General features: G+C 42.7%; 1 pseudogene; it reads left to right on the forward strand.

The window, feature by feature from the left end:
* Positions 1-1,752: 1,752 nt before the first annotated feature.
* On the forward strand, positions 1,753-14,968 carry LOC111819245 (uncharacterized; annotated as a pseudogene).
* The last annotated feature ends 9,258 nt before the right edge of the window (positions 14,969-24,226 follow it).

The following is a 24,226-nucleotide window of genomic DNA, read 5'->3' on the forward strand; positions in this document are numbered from 1 at the left end:
GGCAAGAATTCTACCACTGACTTCACTACTCCTTCCTCTCCCAACAGTGAGCAGCTGGTTGATTTGAACTGCCGACCTTTTGGTTAGCAGTCGGAGCTCTTAACCGCTGGGCCACCAAGGCTCCGATACATGGATAGTATGATTATTTTGAGGATTCAATTCAAGAGAAATTATAGATTAACAAAAATAATACATGTAAATTCCCTGGCGTGTAGTAGATAGTCAATAATTATATTTTTCATGTTACCCAACTCTCAGCTGTGATGTCCTGTCCTTTAGGATTCAAATAAAATAGACATGACCACCCATCCCATGTGCTGTAGAGGTCCAGAGCTTCCCCCACGATTTCTGAGGCTCACGTTCTCATGGTCACTTGAGATCTCAGATCTTTTCTTTTTACTCCATCCCACTAAAATCTGCATTTCACTACTATCTGACATCCCTCCCTCCCAACTGCACAACACATACACACACACACACACACACACACACACACACACACACGCTCTGCTACTGCAGATCCTGTTTGCCTTCCTTTAATTTTGCCAAAACATTACCAGCATCAGGCATTGTGTATAGTAAACACTTACCAAAGTTTCTGTTGTTACTGTCTGTGACTGTGTGTACATGTTATGACATCAAAGGATTGAAGGAACGTTGAAACTGAGATTAAAACCAGCAGACCAAAGCAGCTGACATTCTGAGGCCACACAGAATAGGTTTGAACTGCCGACCTTTTGGTTAGTGGTCGAGCACTTAACCATTTGCGCCACCCAGAGACCCCAGACTGGAATTAATCTTAGTCTTTTTTTTAAGTCCTTGGCTGTGTTGCCAGTATGGAATGTTTACTAACTGATTCTCCCTTTCTTCCTTCCCTCTAGTCACATGCTGGTTCCCTCTCTCTACCTCCTCACCCAAATGCTTTGCATAATGCAACAGTTCCCAAACAAGAAGTCCTCTCACAAGACATATAACGACATTGGGAGAGAACGTATAAGAGTTTCCCGGAGGGTGACCAGTGGATGACCTGCCCAAAGTTTGACTCCATATGAGTAATTTCTAACCGAAAGACGCACAGACCACATTTTGAAGTAATTTCCCCATTACTAACTGGGGGTGGGAAATGAAGCTGATGCTGAATATTCGCTCGTCTGGGATGCTGCAAAGGAGTCTTAGGTGGGAGGACAAACTGAACTCCAAGTGACTTGTGTTAGGTCACGCAGTGGGATGAAAAAGATGACTATGACTTTGGGAAATGATTCTTGAGCTTGTTGTCAAAAGTCCAGACTCTGCCTTGATTAGTTGTGTGACCTTTCAAAGGTCACACAGACCTATAAGACTGGATATTCACATCTATAAACTGAGTTTAGTAAGCAGTGCCACCTGCTTTGAGTGTGTAGGAGTAAGGCCAAACCTGCAGGCTATAAGGGCCTCAAATACTGCTTCCCACCATAAGGTAAATACCAATATTTGTATTGGGGATGAGATGATTTCACACAAAAAGCTTTGTTCTTTTGCCCAAAGCGTCTTACTTAATCAACTAACAGTTGAAGTTGGTAGAAAATGAGAAAGGAAATTTGACTTATTAAATAAGTTGAGTACAGGGAATGACTACCAAAACTAAGAGTGGCTGAGCTCAGCCTCGCTGTGAAAACATGACTCCTGTGCCTGCCTGTAGATTGGCATTGGTGAGCAGGGCTGCCTGGGGCTGAACTGCTAGCTCAGGGAAGCAGCTAAGGGGAGAGGGGAACTATGTATGAGAACACCAAGCTGCTGGGTATCACTCGGAGTGAGGCCAGTCCAACAGGAGTGAGGACAGTCTAATAGGGTGCCAGACACTTCCTAAAGTGAGGTTGTTTGTACTTTGATTCTACAATTATTTATTGAGTGCCTACTGTGGGTCCTTCGGATTCCCCGGGTGGTGCAAATGGTTAAGGTGTTTGGCTGCTAACTGAAAGATTTGAGGTTCGAGTCCACCCAGAGTCACCTCAGAAGAAAGGACTAGTGGTCTACTTCCAAAAAATCAGCCACTGAAAGCCCTTTAGAGCACAGCTCTACTGGGACACATATGGTGTCACATTAGTCAGTTGAGTCAATGGCAACCGGTTTGTGGGCACTGGGGATTGAGTGCTTACTGTGTCTCAGCACAGAAAAACCTGGAGGTACCGATGAAAAAGTTGAATTCCTACCTGCAAGGGGCTTACAGTCTGCAGGAAGACACTCAAACTACCATAATAGAAAAAGACAATGATTGTAATGGTGTAATAAACAATTTGCAGTTGTGAGTTTAGAAAAAAGAGTCCTCCATTGACTTAAAAACTCAGAGAAGCCTTGAGAGATATGGACTGTGAAAGCAGTTGACAGGTAAATAGAAGTTTGCTTGGGTGTGTCACTGAAAGGATGACAGCAGGTACAGAGATGCCCAGGGCAAGGGAGCATGGAATGTTCGGTATGACATAGGAAGTCTGTATTATTAAAATCACAAAGGGCCTTGACTGTCCTGAGGAAAGAGTTTAGATTTCCTCTTAGCCTGACACCCTTGCTCTCTGCTGGGGCTGTCTTCCCAGAACTAACCTGCTGGTCAGCAGTCAGGAAATGTGGTCACTGTTTATTTATCTCCAGACTGGACCTCAGAAGTGGGAGTTATTTTCTAAATGGCGTTGTTCCTCTTCTCATGTATCATCTGCAGCTGAGCAGGCCACCTGGAATGGGGCACCAGCTCAGTGGATGGAGCATCGGCAGGGCCTCATGGCTTTTGGGCTGCAATAGCCTCCTCCAGGGTAAGTGGTCCTGACTCCCCAGAAAAGGAAGGCAACTGGGTGAAGGCAGGAGAACAGGGGACTCTGACCACTTTGAGGGTTGTTTAAGGAGGCAGGGTACTGGGCAGCTGAGACAGTGTCATCCCATCTGTTGAGTCGTCACTACAACACTCACAGGATTTCACCTCAGTCATTCTAGTTGCCACCAAATGTACTAAAAGACCCACTCCTCAGCAGCTCCCTGTTCAGAAAGTCTAGGCAGGTGGAAGGGTGGTCACCTTTCTTCCCTGCCCTTGGGGAACAAAGATAGCTCCCAACACAAAGCTATTAATCAGTTCTATGTTATCAATGTTTCTGCTAAAGCTACTCAGACAGCAACTGTGTGTCCATACCAGGGTCCCTGGATCCCTTTGGGATCTGGGGATCTAGCAGTGAGCTCCCTGCACCCCAAAACAGAATCTGTACTCAGGCTTCTGAAGTGAGTGAAACTGTCCAGTGTCTGCATTTGGGCTAGAAGTATACATAGCAAAGTACGCTGCAGGGGCAGGTTCAGATGTCCTTGGTGAACAAAAAGACAAAATGACGCTGTTATCACTTAGCAAATGCAGCGTGTTTGCTTTAGAGCCCCCAAAGGAAACCAAATGAATAGAAGGGCCATTTGCTGGCAACAAGTCTGGAACCCTGAGCCTGGGCAGCCTGGTCTGTATTAAGAGACCCTGTTGCCAGGGAGTGGAGGCTGCTCCTGCTGCACTGGCAGAGAATCCATGAGAGCCTGGAGCTGCCTGGGGAGAGAGGTGAAGACAAAGAAGCCTACTCCTGGGGCAGAGGGCAGTGGGGACTGGGCCCGCAAGGGGAGGGAGCCCAGCTAGAGCCCTGAGGAAGACCCTCTGGTCTGGGCCTCTGGAGCTTCCCCATCGCCAAAAGAGAGCTAATTCCCACTCCCTGTCTGGGTGGGGCCTCAGCCACAAGAAGATCATCACAATAGATTCTTTGGAAGCCTCAGGTTTATCTTACAATTGCTTGTGAATTTACGTTACACTTCAGTATTACCTTTCATTTGAAAATATAAAGAATGATGTATCTTTGGGTAAAACAAATGCTCTAGTAGCTCCTTTATTGATCTATTCTCTTAATTTAAAATTTTAAATATGTTAAGGTTTGTTTCAGGGCCCAGAATACAGTCTATCTAAGTGAATATTCCATGTATACTTGAAAAGAACGTGTGTTCTGCTATTGCTGTGTGCTTGTTCTATAAATGACAACTACCTCATGTTGGTTGTCATTGGGATTCAGGTCTTCTTTAGCCTTGCCAATTTTCTGTCTACTTATGCTACTGTTTACTGAGAGAGGAGTGTTGAATCATCAGCTACAACTGTGGAACTCTTTCAGTTCTATCAGTTTTTGCATCATGTATTTTCAAAGTCTTTTATTAGGTTCATACACATTTAGGATTGTTAGATCTTCCTGTGAATTGACCCCTGTATCATGACGTGATGTCTCTCTTTATTCCTGGTAGTACTCCATGTTCTAAAGTCTGTTTTTCTAATGTTAATCTAGCCTCCCCAACTTACTTTTGATTAATGTTTGCATGATACGTCTTATTTCCATCCTTTTACTTTAAACCTAGCTATGTCTTTATATTTAAAGTGGACTATATCTTAGAGACAGGAAATAGTTGGGTCTTGCTTTTTTATCCAATTTGACATTCTCTGTCTTTTAACGGTGTGTTTAAACCGTTTACAATGAATGTAATTGTGAGTATCATTGGAATAAAATGTGCCATCTTTATGGCTTTTCTCTGTTTCTACCATCTGTTTTTGTTTCTTTTTCCTCTTTGTTTGCGTTCTTTGAACTAATTGAATGTTTTCATTATTATATTTTTTTCTCCACTATTGGTTGCTTATGAAACCCTGGTGGCACAGTAGTAAAGCACCTGGCTGGTAACCAAAAGGTTGATGGTTCCAACCCATGAGCGGCTCTGTAGGAGAAAGATATGGCAGTCAGCTTCTGTAAAGTTTAACAGCCTTAGAAACCCTCTGAGGCAGTTCTACTGTGTCCTATATAGTGTCTATGTGTCAGAATTAACTTGACAGCAGTGGGTTTATTGGTTTCTTATTTATACCTGTTTGTAATATTTTGTTTTTAACTTGTTGCTTGGGATTTACAGTACGCATTTTTAAGTTAATGAGAATTTACCTTAAAAAAAATTATACCCCTGAAAGATATACTGCTCATTCCTCCCTCCCATCCTTTGCACTATTGTCATGAATTTTACTTCACTTATGCCATCAACACACAACAAACTCCTTCCAAAAAACAGTAAACCTGTTGCCATCGAGTGGATGTCGACTCATAGTGACCCTACATAACAGAGTGGAACTGCCCCATAGGGTTTCCAAGGAGTGGCTGGTGGAGCTGAACTTTTGGTTAGCAGCCAATCTCTTAACCACCGCGCCACCAGGGTTCCAACACACTGCTTAGGTAGTCATTTATCTTTTAGAGCAATTTTAAAAAATTTCAATAAATTCTATGCTTAGCTTTATTGATGTAATTTCCTGAGTTCTTTTTGTCTTTGTGTAGATAAAAATTCCTGTCTGATATCATATTTATTATGTCCAATGAATTTCCTTTAACATTTCTTACTGTGCAGATCTACTAGAAATGTATCAGTTTTTGTTTATCCAAAATAGTCTTCAATTTTCCTTCATTTTTAAAATATATTTTCATTTGGTATAGAATTCTAGGTCAGTGGTTTCTCTCAGCTTTTAAGGATATTACTCCTTTGTCTTCTGCCTTGCATATTTTCTGTGCTCAGCAAGGCAGCATGAAATCTTTGATGAAACTGCCTCGGGACTGAACTAGCAGCAGGAGGGAGTGGGATATGGAAGGGAAGTGATGGTGGGAGGACGCTTGAGTTTTGGAGGTAACTGATGACTAGGAATACCTGCCCTTTCTCCTGGATGGTCCGAGACAGAAACAGGCACTGCCCTGACTTACTGATGGCACTGATGTAGGTCCCGACGGTGACCCATTCAGGTTGCCTCCAGGGGAGCTGAAGGGACTTAGATGCTTCAGCCTGGAGACAGCCACATGATACCTCCTCCAAGAAGCCTTTCTTCATTCTATCAGCCAGAAGTGGCCTCCGCCTTCTCTGAACTTTTTGGCATCTTTTTATATGCATACAACTTTTGTGGTATTCAGCCTGTAATGAGATTGTTACATATTGGATCTCCCCACAAATGTGTGGGATTCCGTAAGGCATGGACCACATCTTAGTTCTTGGTGTGTTCCCAAGGGCATTGCTGATAGTAGGTGCCTCTTTGAGTTCATTATTGAATGAATAGGAAAACATATCTGATAGGGTGCTGTTCTTAAAGTCATGGTATGAGCTATTCTCTGCCCCAGTAAGGACAAGAAAAGAGTTTAACTTAAGTTAAGCAGGAGGGAGGCCGGCCAGATACAAGGATGAACTTACTGATTTGGAGAGGATGCTAGTTACACTGTCAGGCAGTGGCAAATCAAAGTGAATACTGCACCTGCTGAAAGCAGAGGATCATTCTTCCTTTCAAGAAGAGAGGCGGACTGCCTCTGTGGAACCTTCCCCTGGTCCAGCTCTTGTTGGGATAAGGAGCAGTGTTAGAACAGAAGTCTCCTCATGTTCTGATGTTGTTCATTGGTCAAAACACCACAGCACAACAGTTTCAACCAGGAATTCAATAAATGGTCCTGGATAGAATGGGAGAAAACTGTAGAAAAAAACTCAAATTCCTAAAAAAAAAAAAAAGGCCAGACTTACTGAACTGGTTGAAACTGGATGGACCTCCGCGATTATTGCTTTCACCTTCAGTGAAGCTTGAACTTCTTCCTTTGGTACCATCGGTTCTTGATCATATACTACCTCCTGAAACGGTTAAATGTCAATCAATTCTTTTTGGTACAGCGACTCTGTGTATTCTTTCCATCTTCTTTTGATGTTTCCTGTGTCTTTAATATTTTCCCCATAGAATCCTTCAGTATTGCAACTCGAGGCTTGAATTTTCTCTTCAGTTCTTTCAGCTTGAGAAATGCCAAGCATGTTCTTCCCTTTTGATTTTCTAACTCTAGGTCTTTGCACATTTCATTATAATACTTTACTTTGTCTTCTCGAAACACCCTTTGAAATCTTCTGTTCAGCTCTTTGACTTCATCATTTCTTCCCTTCGCTTTAGCTAGAGCAAGTTTCAGAGTCTCTTCTGACATTCATTTTGGTTTTTCTTTCCTGTCTTTTTAATGACCTCTTGCTTTCTTCATGTATGATGTCCTTGATGTCATTTCACAACTCATCTGGTCTTCGGTCATTAGTGTTTAGTGAGTCAAATCTATTCTTGAGATGGTCTTTAAATTCAGGTGGATTATATTCAAGGCCACGCTTTGGCTCTCATGGACTTATTCTAATTTTCTTCAGCTTCAACTTGAACTTGCATATGAGACTTGTTCTGACTGATGATATTGAGCTTTTCCATTGTCTCTTTCCACAGATGTGGTCGATTTGATTCCTGTATGTTCCATCTGGCGAGGTCCACGTGTATAGCTGCAGTTTATGTTGTGGAAAAAAAGGTATTTGCAGTGAAAAAGTCATTGGTCAAAAATTCTATCATGTGGCCCTGGCATCATTTCTATTACCAAGGCCATATTTTCCAACTACTGTTCCTTCTTCTTGTTTCCAACTTTTGCATTCCAATCACCAGTAATTATCAATGCATACTGATTGCATGTTTGATCAATTTCAGACTGCAGAGGTTGGCGAAAATCTTCAATTTCCTCATCTTTGGCATTAGTGGTTGATACAGAAATTTGAATAATAGTGGCATTAACTGGTCTTCCTTGTAGGTGTATGGATAATAGCCTATTACTGAGAGAGTTATACTTCAGGATGGATCTTGAAATGCTCTTTTGATGATAAATGCAATGCCTTTCCTCTTCAGGTTGTCATTCCCGGAGTAGTAGATCATGATTGTCCAATTCAGAATGGCCAATACCAGTCCATTTCAGCTCATTAATGCTTAGGATATTGATGTTTCTGTGTTCCACTTCATTTTTGACAACTTCAAATTTAATTGGAATGATATGTATAGAAATTGTTAAATGAGAACCTGATTTGCAGTATAAAATTTCATCAAAAACACAATAAAATATTTAAAAAAAAAAAACTCCACAACACAGAACAATTGATGATGTCCCATATCTGGGATAGTTTAGGATACTGCTCCCAAAGAAGAAAGAAATATCTGCCCAGCACTTCCAGAAGCTATGCTAGGCACTTGAGATACTTTACCTCAGTTAATCCTTAAAATAACCCTATGAGGCACTGACACCATCATGTTACAGGAAAGGGAAATATGGCTTAATAAATTCAGTTAATTAATCTAAAGTAACCAAATTCAAAATTTCAACACAGGCTTATTTTAATTTTACTGTATCAGTTTGCCTTCCTAGACTCAAGGACATATATTAGATGGATTTTATTTAAAAAAAAAATGGGTTCTGTGGGTCTCTCATGGTTCTTGATGAAAAACATTCATGACTTCTGTTTCCGTATGCAAGGTGTCTGGAGCACTGAGGCCAAGCGTTCTGGAGAATACAGTTTTGGAACTAAGGATTCTAGGGTCCACATTCCTTTGAAGGAGATTCAAGGAGGGTCTGTCTTGTTTCACGTGATCATGATGCCAGGAGTAGATCCAGGAGCAGAGGTGAAGGAGATTTCATGGAGCTTTGGTACTTCGTCAGACTACAGAGTCATGCTGCGTGTCTACAGTGGGACAGACTCTCCAGGACAAGTACAAGCAGAGGGTCCATGTGCCCAATATGACAACCCTGATGATTGAGAACCTGACCCTTGGCGACAGTGGGGAATACCAGGCTCGTATCACCTTATCTGAAAGAAGAGAATTTATTCAGAAGTTCCATCTCATTGTCTATGGTGAGTGACAACCCCCTCACCCCAGTCTCATGGCTTACCTCCTTCTTTTGCCCCTGGGAGCATCACATAAGCCCTCTTTTACAGGATTGCACCCAGACACCAGTCTTCACACTCTATTTTCTCCCCTGAACATACGGTAAGTGAGTTCACAACTTGATGGAGAGCAGAGCTAAGATTCATACCTGGGAGATAATCACTTCAGCGTTTTGGGAAAAAGGAATGAGGAAATTTGACAAAAATGGAAATTCTTTCAATAACATTAATTATTCTGTATAGACTAAGGCTAATTAATTTCTCTATGAGTTTTTTATTGCTATTTAACAAATTACCAAACCCAGTGGCTTAAAACAACACATTTGTTATCTTACAGTTCTGTTTGTCCTAAGTCCCACACTGGTCTCACTTGGCTAAAACCAAGGGGTCAGCAGAGAAGTATTCCTTTCTGCAGGCTCTAATGGAAATTTTGTTTCCTTGTTACTGCTTTTTTGTTTCATTTGTTTGTTTTTTTAAATAGAAGCTTCTTAAAAAAAATCTAATAGATTTTATTTTTAGAGCAATTTACATTTATAGGAAAATTATGCAGAAAGTACAGAGTTCCCATGTGCTGCCCCCCACACTTTGCTTCTCCTATTAAGATCTTACATCTTGTGGTACACTTATTGCAATTGATAAACCAATATTCATACATCACTAAAGTCCATAGCCACTTTAAGGACCAAGGTGCACCTGACCCAAGCCATGGTGTTTTCAGTCACCTCATATGTATGAGAAATCTGGACAGCGAATAAGGAAGCCCAAAGAACTGACGCCTTATGTTGCACAGTCCTATGGGTTCTGACAAATGCTTAATGTCATGAGTCCACCATTACAGAATCATACAGAATAGTTTCACTACCTAAATATGCCCTGTGCTCCACCTACTCATCCCTCCTTCCTCCTCCCGACCCCCTGGAAACCACTGATCTTTTTACTGTCTCTGTAGTTTTGCCTTTTCCGAATGTCATATTGTTGGAATTATACAGTATGTAGCATTTAATGGACTGGCTTATTTCATTTAGCAGTATGCATTTAAGATTCCTCCATTCTTTTCAAGGCTTGATAGCTAATTTCTTTTTATTGCTGAGTAATACTTCATTGTATGCGTGTACCACAGTTTCTTTATCCATTCATCTAGTGAAGGGCATCTTGATTGCTTCCAATATTGGCAATTATGAATAAAGCTTCAATAAACATTCCCGTGCAGGCTTTTATGTGGACATATATTTTCATTTCATTTGGGGAAATACCTAGGAGCATAATTTCTGGATTGACGACAACCCTCTATTTATCTTATAAGAAACTGCCTGTCTTCCAAAGTGGCTGAACCATTTTTCATTCCACCAGCAGTGATTGAGAGTTCCTGTTTCTCCCTATCTTTGTCAATGTTTTGTGTTGTCAGTGTTTTGGATTTTGGCCATTCTAATATGTGTGTAGTAATATCTTGTTATTATTTTGATTTTCATTTCCCTAATGACATATAAATTAGTCCCGTAGTGCAAATAGTTAACTGTTCTACTGATAGCCGACAGTTTGGTAATTCTAACACCCCCAGAGGTGCCTCGGAAGATAGGCCTGGCAATCTGCTTCCAAACGGTCACCAATGGAGCCGTTCTACTCTTCACACATGAGATCACCATGTGTCAGAATCAAACTGACAGCAACTAATAACAACAACAAAATACGAGGTTGAGCATTTTTACCTAGGCTTATTAATCATCTGGTGAGGTTTCTGTTCAGATCTTTGGCCCATTTTGTAATTCGGTTGTTTGATTTCTTATTGTTGGGCTTTACAAGTTCTTTGTATATCTTGGACATAAATTCTTTATCAGATAAGTGTTTTGCAAATATTTTCTCCCAGTCAGTAACTTTTTTTTTTCCCATTCTATTAACAGAGTCTTTTACGCAGCAAACATTTTTTGTTTAATGAAGTCCAACTTATCGAGTTTTTTTTTTTTTTTTGAGGGATAATGTTTCTGGGTACAGAATTCTAGGTTGGTTGGTTTTTTCTTTCAACATTTTGAATACTTCACTCCACTTTCTTTGCTTGCAGGGTTTCTGAAGAGAAGTCTGATGTAATTCTTCTCCTTGTTTCTTTATAGATCAGTATTGTTTTTTCTTTGGCTTCTTTCAAGAGCCCACACATGTTCCCTGAGCTGTGGAAGTGTCCCAATGGGTCAGTTTAGTGCTTGTCTCTGTTGAGGCATTAGCGGTTCAGTGGTAGAACCCTCACTTTCTGTGTGGGAGACCTAGCTTAGATTCTAAGCCGACGCACCTCATGCACATCTACCACCTGTCTGTGAGTTGTTATGATGCAGAACATGTTTCAGCAGAGCTTCCAGACTAAAACAGACTAGGAAGAAGGGCCTAGTGATGTACTTCTGAAAATCAGTTGATGAAAACCCTATGGATCACAACAATCTGAGCCCATTGTGCATTGTGTCACCATGAGTCAGGGGCCGACTCAACAGCAGCTAACAACAACAGGGCCCTATAGGCTTCACCTGTTTTGGGGTTAATTTCTGGGCTCAGAGTTCCAGCACCTAGTAAGAATTCACACTCATGCTTATGCACGGTGCAGCCTGGGATTCCGACTTCTCACAGACTCCACCCATGGTACAGGGCAGGTGGCAGCCTCCCAAGCTGATTTCTCAGGCCAGAAGACAGAAATTTTCTCATCCTATATTCACCCCAGCCCCTTACCTGGCTTCATGCAGCGTCCCTACAAGCACAAGACCACAGCTAAGACTTCATCCCCATTTAGGGACGTAAATGACTGTTTTAGCACTGTGTTCCCTCTCGTTTTTGTGACTGAAGTTCTCCGGAATCTCAGTTCCATATTTAAAACATTCTTTGTTATATTTTTATCCAGCATCATTTTGTGTTAGAGTATGAGGAGGGGCTTTCTCAGTCAGCTCAATTGCCTTCCTTTCTGGAGGTTTCCATAAGTTTTTTTTCGTTACTGTAGAATCCTTTTTCCCCAAAACCTCCAAGACTTGGGGCTGAGGTAGCCATTGTTTCAGGCAAAGGCTAGAACCCAGCTGAGAATGCAGAACTCAGTGTTCAGTTTTTGACTTCCCAAATAGGCACGAGCATATTTTATTGATAGAAAAAAAGAAAGAGTGAGATTTGTGTGTGCCAAAACTCAGAGAATAGAGTTCTCTCAACAAGTCACAAACTACAAAAATATCAGTTATGACACAAGATATAAAAAAATGGAAAATGGGGGGAGGATTAAGTAAACATCAAAGATATGCATTAAGGATAAGGCTGATTAAAGCTTGGAAGGGGCTTGAAATGGCCATTCCCACTGGTCTCAACAGAGGGGGCTGTGGAGCACCAAGCCAGGTGATAGAAATTCCAGATCAGCTGAAAGGAAATATGAAAGCAGAGGGGCTTAAGACCTGCTTATAATTTATCTGGTAGAATAGTGTCCCCTCTAAACGAGCCCTGCTAAGTAGAAATTGGGGTATGGTGTGTTTAAGTGGAAACGGGGCCTCCAGAAGTGTTACAAGTCCCATGAGTCTGTGCGTGATGTTGGGGCAACTGAGATGTTCTTATGGGTCCCCGTAGAGGAAACAAAGTGTTAAGAGGACCATGGTTCAGAGGACACCCCCGGTCAGATCAAGGAAGGCTCAGAGTGCATGCACCTTACCATGGAGGCTGCTTCAGGGACTGTGGACCAGCAGCTGCCCACACTTGCCTGAGACAAGCAAAACCTGTCACATCAGCGGCAGAGGCAGCAGATGCAGAAAGTAATACCCAAAGACCAGGACAAAATTCCCTGGCAAAGGCCCACAAAGATTATAGAGAACAGCATACAGACAGGAAGCCTCTCTGCCAACTCCGTGAGGACTGGGAGGGAGAGAGGAACACAAAGAGGGTGGGAGGTTGGGGTGGACAGGTAAGGCCTTCTTTGACTAGTACTGTTGTGCTAATCAAGCAGTTGGGGTCTCTGGGCCTGATAGTGTTTAATCTGACTCTTTCTTTCATGGAGATTTCCAGAGGTTCCTTGGAGATCCCCCTCTCCCATGCTGGGGATCTCTCACCTGCCTTGTCACAGGTAACGCATTCTCAAGATGGGCATTTATGTCTTTCTCTTTGGTTCCTGGTTCTTGGCTGGTCCACTTCCACACAGACTCTCTCTGTTGGGGTTCTACTGCCCCTCCAGATGGCTTTCTTGACAAAGTCCTTTTAAGAAAGTCTTACGTCTAGTTCATGGAAAGCATGTACATTGCCTCTTCATTGGCAAAGCAAGTTCTTCCCAACTAGCAGCAGTTCCTTTTCTGCTACCATAGGCTATTTCAGCAACACCTTTCCATTTCTCAAGTGTGAGCCAGGCACTTGTCCATCAAACCCCTCACCCCCCACCCCCAGCTGTAGGAACACACATCAAACTCTCTAAATGGTCCCAGAGAAGCCGCTCTCAACAGGCTTGAGCTGAGGGACAAGCACCCATCCAAAGACATTCTCTACCCTCTCATCTCCACATGTGAGCCTTTCTATGTCTTCAGTATTGATGAAGCTTTAAGAGTCTCAAAACTCGTTTTCAGAAAATTCTTTGCAAATTCTGTACCTGGAAGATATTTTCCCAAATGTTTGATGATCCCCTCCAAGTGCTATGGGGACTGTGAGGATCCCAGGCTTTGTGTGCAGCTGGTGTGAATTCATCTGTGTGTGGTGCAGGGAGGGTTGCAGGTGGTGGAGAGAACTGAGTAACTCTGGCTCCCTAACCTTCTCTAACCTGGGATTCTGTATCTCTTTCTCATTATAATACTTTGAGGAAACTGTTTCACCTTGCTAACCCTTAGTTTCTTCAGCTGTGAAATGCCCCACCTTCCGAGCAGGATGCTCTGAAATTAATGAGATAATGGATGAGTAATGTGCTGTACAAATACAATAATAATTATTTTGTCCCCTCCTACACCAGAGCCTGCCCCTCCCCCAGATCCTGGCCAAGTCATCCTCCATTACACCTGGCTGGTATAGTGTCACCCTGGAGTGTAGGGCCACAGGGGCCACAAAGAACCTGAACATGACATGGGAGAGCAAGGGCCTCCCCAAGAATCTGGATCAGAGAGGAACACTAGGACCAGACACCAACTCCTGGACACTGACTCGGAGTCTGCCCATGAGCCAGCACCCGAGCAGGCCCAATGCCAGCCTCACTTGTGTGGTCATATAGACCAGAAAAATATCACCTTCCACATGGGGGAAGTCTGTTGGACTGAAGAAAATGCCCAGAAAGGTAATGGGTTCGGCTCTAGGAAGACCACTTTCTCAGGAGTTTGGGGGTGGGCAATGTTGTTTCTTACCATCCTCAGTAATGTGATATCCCAACCTTCCCAGCCCTTGGGACAATGCCAAGTAAGAAAACCCAAAGACAGTAAAAGTTGACATGTGCCCCAGAAAGGGGAGGGTGGGGAAAATCGGGACTTTTAGGAAGAGAGAACTATACCAGGCACTGATGTGTGCCTCTGCTCTGAATCCCACTTGAAGGGCCATTGAGGGGATGAGGAATCACATTTACAATGAGTGACCTCAAGGAAACTAATATCAAGGGGAGAAGCTAGCCACTTATAATCTTAGAGAACTTTTCATAGTCAGAGTTTCCAAAGATGGAATAGATGGTTTTGGGGCATAGTGAGTTCCCTGTCACTGGAGGTGTGTAAGCACAGATGCAGAGTCATTTATTGGGACTGTTATAAGGCACAGAATAGAGGTAGAACTCCATGATCTTTGAGTTTCCTGCCAACATGGACACTCTTAGATTCTAGCAAACTCCCACTGGCAATACCACATGGGATTATTCTAAACCCAAAGTCCTGATTTACTCAGAACCATCAAGTGAACTGGAGTCCCTGACATTGAATCAGCTTACTTAGGGAATGTGGTTAGTGCCAGGATCCAGTCACCCAGAAGCCTCTCACTCCCTGCTCTGCTTCTGACCCGACAGGAACAAGAACTCAATTCCTGTTTATGTTACAGTCAACAATACTAGCAAAAGACCTTGTCCTCCTCGTGCTCTTTGGGAAGCTGGGCGTCCAGCTCACCAAGATCAAGTTTGCTGCAGAAGAAAGGAAGTGAGAGATGCTCAAGCAGATTTGACGAATAGATTGGGACTTTGTTTACTTTCTTGTGCTTTGTCAAGTTTTTTAACTCATAAACGAATGCCCTGGAAGGGAAAACACTTGCATAAGTTTTTCAATATTTTCTGTGTTGATTTCTTGAGGTTTTATATACTCATGTAAATCAATGTCAGTAAATTGTATTTTCTAGAAATTGTCCTTTTTATTAAGATTTTTAACTTGAATAGATTTTAGTTATATATTACATTCTCTTAGAAGGTGAAGCTTTTGCTTGTGTTTATATTTATTTGCTTTTTTTTTCCTCTCATTTAAATATGAGAGGCTCTTGCTGAAAGTCTAAGCGATAAATTAGGTGACGATTCCAACTCAATACCTACAGGATCCCATTAGCCTGTTCACAGTTTTTCTGTTGGATGCTTTGGCAAAGGCAGTTTGGTGGTTCAGCTGGTGGTATGTGAGGTATTAAGGGGTGTCCTGTCCCTCCATCTCCTCTGCTAAAGACTTGGAAATGAGGGAAATAAGAGTGAGTTTGTTTGGTGTGGGGGGATTTTTTTATATTGACAACAGTGGTATACAAGATCATTTCATAGAGATTCCAACTTGTGGACCAGGACAAGGCTTAATCTCAAATATGAACATGACTAAAGAAAGAATATGTCAATCAAAAGGAGAGTTGATAAGAATCAGAGCATAAAGACAGGTGAGAGATAGAGACAAACAATGTGCTGTCAGGAAGGCAGGAGAGCTCCATATCCCAGGCGGGTAAATCCTACCATGGAGATAGAGAGCACAGACTTTCCAAGACCAGTGGAATCCATAGCAGCAGCATCTGCCTATCTGTCCTGACTCCTGCTCACCAAGTAGCCCACTGATACCTTGGCTTCCTGCGTGGTCTAACTTTGTGAAGAGGATTCACTGATCAGGCCTATAGGACTACCCCGTCTAGTGGACAAGCAATCTTCTTAGTGTAAATTAATAAATATGCCTTAGGTTTTTTACGTCAGTGTCTTATGAGACTAGTTGGCAAGACTTTGCATTCAAAAGTCAAGTCAGTTCTGGGCAAGAGATGAGATTGAGCTTCTGAGCTTGGCCTCAGAGTCTGAGGGACAGACTAAACCATGGTGAATTCCTCAAAGTAATGACAATCTGTGGGCCTTTTCATTCATTCATGTCTTCACTCAACACTTTCTGGACTACGTGCTGAGGACATATTGAGGATTATCTTGGAAGATAAACTCTCAGCTTCTTCTTGCCATGTACATTCCCATTTGAATTTTATGAAGGTTCCTTATAGACCAAAGGCTTCAGTTCTAAACCCTAATCATGCACCAGAAACATCTACTGAGTTTTTAAAAATATAGACGAAGCCAAGTTTAGGAGGAGGTCTAGGCATCTGTGCTTTTCAAAGATCTACAGACAGGATTTTCACAGCCCTGATCAACAGACACGATTATCAGCAAATCACAGGCTCTCTCCATTTGGATCAATTAGAGAGAGATCCAGAGATGTTTATGGGTGGTTTCAATAAAAATCCTGAAGGGGTCATTTGAACACAATCGAAACTGAAAGGGGGAACATGTGAATAAATACTTCAAATTGGTTTCCAAGATGATAAGCTTCTTGTCAGAATAAATGTGGTTTAATCTTTCTGAAGCACATTCCAATCATGTCACTTCTCTGCTCAAAAATTTTAATAGATAATTTTTTTAAGTATTTTAGAAAACCTGATGATACAGAGAAAGTGACAGAGCCCTGAAGATGACTACTCTTAATTATTTGGCATAACAACCTTTAGACTTTCTTCATGACCACATCAACATATGGGTATATATTTTTATAAAACCAGACTAACACTGTACATACTTTTATGTAACACACTTAATATTCCATGAGCATCTTCCCAATTCAGTATATAAACATGTACCTTATCATTATTATATAAATATTATTACATTATGTGGATAGACTGTAATTTATTTAACTGTATAACACGGTGGTCAAGAATTCAACTCCAAGGTCTGAATCCCAGTTTGAACATTTATTACCTTTGTGACCTTGGGCAAGTTCATTAACTTATCAGCTATGCAGTTTCCTAGGAATAATAATGGTATCTACATATTACGATTTGCAGCTTACTCTGAGGTCTCATTTGCCCATAGTATTCAACAGTCCACATAAACGCACCTTCACATCCCTGTGAAGTGCTATGGAGAAAAACATCCAGGAGGAGTGATGAGGGTGCCCGGAGGAGTTGCAGTTTTTAAATAGGGAGCTGGGGTAGGTCTCACTAAGAAGATAACATAGGTGCAAAGACATGAAAAAAGTGAGGAAATGAGACGTGAAGATACCTGAAGGAAAAGAATTTCAGGCAGAAGCAAAGACCCTGAGGCAGGATCATGACTACTATGTTCAAGAAATAGGAAAAAGGCCAGTGTGGTCCAAAACCAAGGTTTCAGCTGGTTGCATTCCTTCCTGATCATTCTGGTAGTTGGCAGAATCCAGTTCCATGCAGTTGCACAACTGAGGTCTTGGTTTTCTTGCTGCCTGTAGACTGAAGGCTGTTCCACCTTCTAGTGGCTGCCGCATTCCCTGGTTCATGACCCACTTCCTCCATCTTCAAAGCCAGCAACAGCAGGTGGAGTCCTTCTCACATTAAGTCTCTGACCCACCCTTTTGTCTTTTCTTCTTTTACTTTTAAGGACCCTTGTGATTAGACTGGGCCCACCTGTATAATCCAGGATAATCTCCCCATCAAAGGTCCTTAACCTTAATCATGTCTGCAGACTCCCTTCTGCCGTGTAAGGCAACATATTCGCAGAATTCAAGAATCAGGATGTCGACATCTTTGGGGGCCATTGTTCTGCCTACTACAACATCCGAGAAACTGAAAAGAGGAAGTCTGAAAACCGAAGCCTGGGGTGTAGAGTTGGGAGACATGAGAAAGAAACCAGTAAAGGAAACTCAGGGGGACCCAGTGAGTAGGAGGAAAAGAACGACGAGTGCTGGATGTGAGGTGAAGACAGTGTTTCATGGAAGGAGTGACCGATGCATCAATTGCTGCCGAGAAGGAAGATAGGGACTGAGAATTGATTATTGGATTTAGCAACTCTGAGTTCTCCGGAGACCTAAAGTCTGGGCTCCTATAATGTCGTATAAACTCACTATGGCATATCCTGCTTTGTGAACACCTCATTCTACAAAACTACCTCCATCAGTGAACCATTCCTCATCTGCATTCTCTAAAGGACTGTCTTTCAGATCAGGCCTGCTGGAATAAACTTGGCCTATTGTTTCAGTACAGTTATGGGCTAGCTCGTGGTCTTTGGAGGTCATAGCAGGTAAGAGTGTGGCAAGATTTAAAAATTGACAAACCTTTAAAGTCACTTCAGGAGAATCTGATAATATGGCTTGATATTGGGTTATCCTGCCTCCCAAAAGCCAATTCTCTCCTTTAACTTCTAAAACAGTCTGAACCTGACGGGGTGTCAGCACCTCCACAAGTTGTCTGAAAGTAAACTCAGATGCTTCTTTAACCAGGATTGCAGTGGCCATGACTGCTCGTAAGCAGGCTGGCCAACTTTGTGCTACTGGGTCTAATTGTTTACAGAAATAGGCGACTGGCCTAGTAAGAGGACCAGTCTGTTGGATGAGTACTCACAAGACCTGTCCCTGTCTCTCATGAACATATAGTCTGAAAGGCTTTGTTAAGTCTGGAAGGCCTAATGCAGGGGTTCTACCCAACTCTAGTTTAATGGTTTCAAATGCTGTCTGGCATTCTTGAGTGCATTCTAAGGGTCGGCTTTTTTTCCCTTTTAGAGATTCATATAAAGGCTTTGCTATTAGCCCAAAGTTGGGTATCCAGTTTCTACAAAATCCGGCCATACCTTAGAAGCCTCATAAATGTTTCCACATGGTTGGAGCTGGAAGGGAAATTACGGCTAGTTTTCTCTCAGGCAGTAGTTATAGGACACCAGGAGAAAGCTGAAACCCTAAATATTTCACTTCTTTTTGTGTAATCCAGGCATTTTCAGGAGAAACCCTATAACCTCAATTTGCCAAATGATTCAGGGTCTCTATAGTATTCTTGTGTTAGCCATCTTGGTCTTCACTAGCTATCAATAAGTCATCTACATACTGGACTAATATTCCTTTATTCAACTTTAAATCTTTAAGGTCTTTAGCCAAGGTTGAACCAAAGAGGCGGGGAGAGTTTTTGAAATCTTTGGGAAGGACTGTCCATTTAAAATAGGTTCTTGCTCTGCTATCTGGGTCTTCTCATTCAAAAGCAAATAATTCTTGGGAGTCTGGGTGTAGGGGTACACAAAATAAAGCATCCTTTAAATCCAGTACAGTAAAGTAGGTTGCAGCAGTGGGTACCTGGGTAAGCAGAGTATACCGGTTGGGAACCAGCAGGTGAATTGTTACTACAACCTCATTCACTGCTCTTAAATCTTGCACAAAGTGGTATTCTCCATTAGGCTTCCTTACAGGTAAAATAGGAGTGTTGCAAAGGGACTGGCAAGTGTCAGTAAGTCCTTGTTTGTGGAGCTTTTCTAACACTGGTTTAATCCCAGCTCTCGCCTCTGGCTTAAGTGGATATTACTTGCACCAAGGGAGAGCAGCTACAGGTTTTAGTTCAACCCAGACAGGATTAGCATTGTTGGCCCTTCCTGGTTGGTTTACATTCCAAACGAATGGGTTCCCTTTGGTTAAAATATACTGAGGGATATTAGATGTCTTTTGTGTAGAATCCCCTGTCTCAAGAAATGCTAGGAGTCCTGTCCCTTGTCTTCTATTTCTACAGTGACTTGATCCGCAGAGAGAAAAACAGTAGCCCCTAATTTTGTTAATAGATCCCTACAAAGCAAAGAAACAGGACACTCGGGTACATATAGGAAAGAGTGAGATAGGATGCATGTACCTACCTCACAAGATAAAGGGAAGGTAAACTGCTTAGTCTGGGACTGCCCCCAGACTCCCATTATCACACAATCTCGATAAAAGAGCTTGCCAATAGGTTTGTTTAAGACAGAGTAGGTGGCTCCCTTATCAAGTAAAAACTCGATTTTCTTACCTGCTATCTCAAAAGTAACCTGAGGTTCCATAGGGGGGAAGGAGATCGGCTGTCATTGTTTTGCGAGAGCCAGGCGGTCCTCTGAGCCTTGTCACTCAGGAAGCTGTGGCAACTGCAACTTGGAGTCATGACTGGGATAGCATCCCAGCCTTCCTGATTGAGGATGGTCTGGGCAGTCTCGTTTCCAGTTTCTCTCTTTTTTGCAATATGCACACTGTTGGGGCCTCAGCTTTGCTGGTGGTCCTGAAGGGCAGCTCCAAGGTCTATCAGGTTGGCCACTTACCTGTGATGGAACAGGCCCCCAGGGGTTACTTCGAGGTGGCCCCTGAATAACTGCGGCCTACGACTGAGACTTTCTTTTCATCCTCCTGTCCTTTCTATCTTCTTCCACCTTATCTCTGTTGTTAAATTCCTTGAAGGCTTCCTCCACTAATTTGGACAATGGGGTCCGGGGGCCAGCCTCTAACTATTGAAGTTTCCTTCTAATGTCTGGGGCACTCTGGGTTACAAAACGCAGACCCAGCAGACAGGTGGCCTCTGGTGCCTCTGGATCTATGGTGGTAAATTTCTTAAAGTTTTCTGTCAGCCTATCCAAGAAGGCTGCAGGGTTCTCATCTTTTTCTTGGGTTATTTCTTTGACCTTTAAATAGTTAACTGGCTTATGGACACACTTTTTCATTCCCTCCACCATACAGGTCATAAAATGTTTCATTTTTGCCCAATCCAGTCAGTTTTGGTAATCCCACTGTGGATCAGTTCCAGGAACTGCCTCATGCCCTGGCTTAAAAACACTGTGCGTGGGTTTGGTGGGGACAAAGCTGTCAGCATACTCTCTTGCCTTAGCTAGTATTCTATTCTTCTCATCAGTAGAACAACAGGTTGTCAGAACTACTATCACATCCTGTCAACTGAGAACAAAGTCACAGCTAAGCTTAACAAAGTCTTCTCTAAATTTCTCTGGGTCTTCTGAAAACTTATCCAGTTTCTCTTTACACACACTTAAATCTGAAACAGAAAAGGGACCTGTATCCAGACCACCCCACCCTGTCCATCTACCACCTCTAGCAGGGGGTACAGCCCCCCTGAGGTCTTTTTGGAATCTGGGAGGGAAGGATAAAGGTTGCAATGATGGAGGACCATAGGGGTAGAGGGAAGCTCACTGGAACCCATCATCAAAGAGGCTATGGGTCTTAAATGAGGGGTAAGCGATGGGGGGGCAAAAGGAATGTTGAGGATGGGATCAGAAACAGAGGAGAAGGGGAGCTGGGAGGGAGCTATGCTGGAGGTTCAGACAGAGACATTGGCGAGGTCAGCGCCAGACCTCGATTCAAGAGGGGATCTTCCAAAAGATCTGGTTCCGCAGATTCCTTTGGAGGCTTTTTAGATTGAACTTTGGTAGCTAGAGCTACAGGGGTTAATTCGCATTTTGTTTGTAACTCCTTATTCTGGTAGAGGGCCATAAAGGCTTGTACATAAGGGATTTCATTCCATTTTTCCTCCCTCTTGCAAAATAAATGCAGCTGTAAATAGTATCAACATTCAGACACCCGTACAGAGGCCATTTCTCCTGGTCAGCAAGGGTATACTGAAGCCAGGCAGTGTTGCAGAAAAATATAAGTTTCTTTTTCTTTAACTGATCATAAGAAAAAAGTTGCCAATGTTTCAGAATGCACCCTAGGGGTGAACCTCCTGGTATGCTTTCCTGATTTCCCATTCTGTCCAATTAACGGTTCCCAAGAACCTAGCTTTTTATTTTTATGGATAGTTAATACCACCAGCTTTTTCTTCCTAGTCCAATAGAAATGTACTGTCTCTCACACTGAAGCCAAAAGTTTTCCCAGCTCCTGGAGAAACCCTATTTTTGAAATCTTAACACTCCATCCAGAGCTTTCCCTGTATTGAGATCCAAATCCCAGTCTAGACTGAAAATTTGCTTTCCTCCTGTATCTCTTTCTTTAGCCCAATGAATAAACTCGGAGGAGTCTCTACAGGTATGTTCTAATTCAACCTGAATTTCTTTCTACCAATCAATTTCCATATACTATACACACAGGACAGACAAACAGCGCTCACACCAGACAAGCCAGAGAGGGAAAGGGGAAAGAAGATGGTCTAGCCTCCAATTCAATCTTCCAGACACCCTTTATTTACAAAACCAGATGGAAGGACTTCTAACCTCGCTCTCTCCATCCGGTGGTTCCGATCGGAGAATTTCACGTCTACCCCTCAGAGCCAGGCCAGGCTGGAGGGATTTCAAACTCTCAGTCTGAGTAGAGATGTCTATGCCAACCTCCCAGATTTAGGGTGCACCAACCAGAAACAGACAACCCGGGAAAAACACGCACATACACACACACACACACACACACACACACACACATACACACAGGCAAAAAAAATTCTATGCCTTTCTTTTGAGCCAAATTGAAAGTAAACTTTCAGAGTTCGAAATTACCAAGCCCGAGAGGCACTGAACAAAAAAAGTTCAGGTGGCCACAAGCCCGTCCAGGAAAGGTCTGCCCCTCTGATAGTTAACTCCAGGGAGTCCCATCTGGGGTGCCAGGAAATTTGTTCCCAAACACAATGAGTTCGCCTCTTGTACCCTCATTAAGAATAAGAGTCAAGCAGATTTAAAGCAAGGCATAGTTTATTACTCCTGACAAAGGGAAGAGGGAGGATCCTCCCTGACAGCACTCTCTCTCTGAACAAAGGGCTGGGGGTGCAGTTCTACACTGCGTGGGAAAGGGAAGTCGTACATATCCATTAAATTTACATATATTCAAAAAAGGGGTAGGGGTAGGATTCTGGTACGGAAGTGGCTAACAGACTTTGCTTCAGAAATGGCCTCGGTCACCACTCGATGACATATGTCCAATGATTTTGTTTCCTAGGCAATGCTTATGGGATGAGGTCATCTGACAGACAACCTGGTCTCCTACTGCACATGCCCAGGATTCTAGTTCTAATTGGCTGATCTGAAAGACAGCTACAAGCAGACAGATTAGGAGGAAGCAAACAACATTCACACTATTCTTCCACAAAAAAATTTTAACCAACATAACGCGTCGTTTAAGGCCTTTTCTGTCTCTAGCTGGTCTCACTAGAGGGAAGTTGAGTTTATAAGATTCTTTTAATGAGGGAAATTACATCATGCTAGCATACCAATAAAAATAATCTGATATAGGGAAGAATTTGTGGAGTGATGTCACTGCATAGGCAAGAGATGGAATCTGGCGTCCAAGAGGAACACCAGACTTACAGGAGCTGAGATTGTTCAAAGTCACAAGGGCAGAGGAGATAAGGGTTCAGATGTAGGGAGGTGGATACATCTGGTGATGGAGTTTGTGGAAGTTATTCTGATTGCTTCTGTATTGTCAGTGTAAGAAAAGGCAATCAGTTGAGAATGAGGATGAGGAGAAGAATTGGGGTTCAAGGAGAGACAAATCATGGTCCTTATCTTAGTTTCCTTGTGCTGCTATAACAGAAATACCACAAGAGGATAGCTTTAAAGAAAATAAATTTATTTTCTTACAGTTCAGGGGTCTAGAAGGCCGAATTCAGGGCGTCAGCTCTAGGGGATAGCTCTCTCACTCTGTCAGCTCTGGGGGAGATTTTTGTCTCTTTCAGCTTCTGTTCCTTGGTTTCGTGATGATCTTCATGTGGCATCTATCTTCCCAGCTTTTGCTTGCTTATCTCTGTGTCTATGCAGCTCTTTATATCACTCGAAAGTATTTAGGTTTACAATACCCTATACCGGCATGGTCTCACTAACAAACAAAGAAAACTCTTCCCCAACTGGGACCACATCCACAGCTATAGGGTTTACGATTCCAACACCTATTTTGGGGGACACAATTCAATCCATAACAGACATCTAGGAGATTGGGAGAGTCAATGGACTAAAAATATTATCAAAACTGCAGCTCAAGAGCCCCAATGAGGTCCTGAATTTAAGTGAGTCCAGGCAGCATTACACTATTTGTCCCCCCATGTTGCCTTATCAGTAAGGGAAAGTGGTTGGCCCTCAGGTACATCTGGAAACAGGAACTCAAGTGCCTTTCTAATATTCTCTTCCTCTCTCACCTTAGGGAGTCTGTCTCATTCTTTCCCTCTGCAGATCAGCTGCTCTGCTTCACAGGTCCATGTGATGGGAACTGAGGCCTACAACAAAGTCTCCATTTTGCGTCTTAACATCCAGGCATCCAAAGGGATGACCTTCCCTTTCTCTGTTTCCAAATTCCAAATGACTGTGGTTGGCCTGACTGAAATCGGGAGCCTAAGCCTAGAGTAAGCAACTGTGGCTCATTCA

The sequence above is a fragment of the Trichechus manatus genome, unplaced genomic scaffold (assembly GCF_000243295.1).
Source record: "Trichechus manatus latirostris isolate Lorelei unplaced genomic scaffold, TriManLat1.0 scaffold00333, whole genome shotgun sequence".
NCBI lineage: Eukaryota > Metazoa > Chordata > Mammalia > Sirenia > Trichechidae > Trichechus > Trichechus manatus.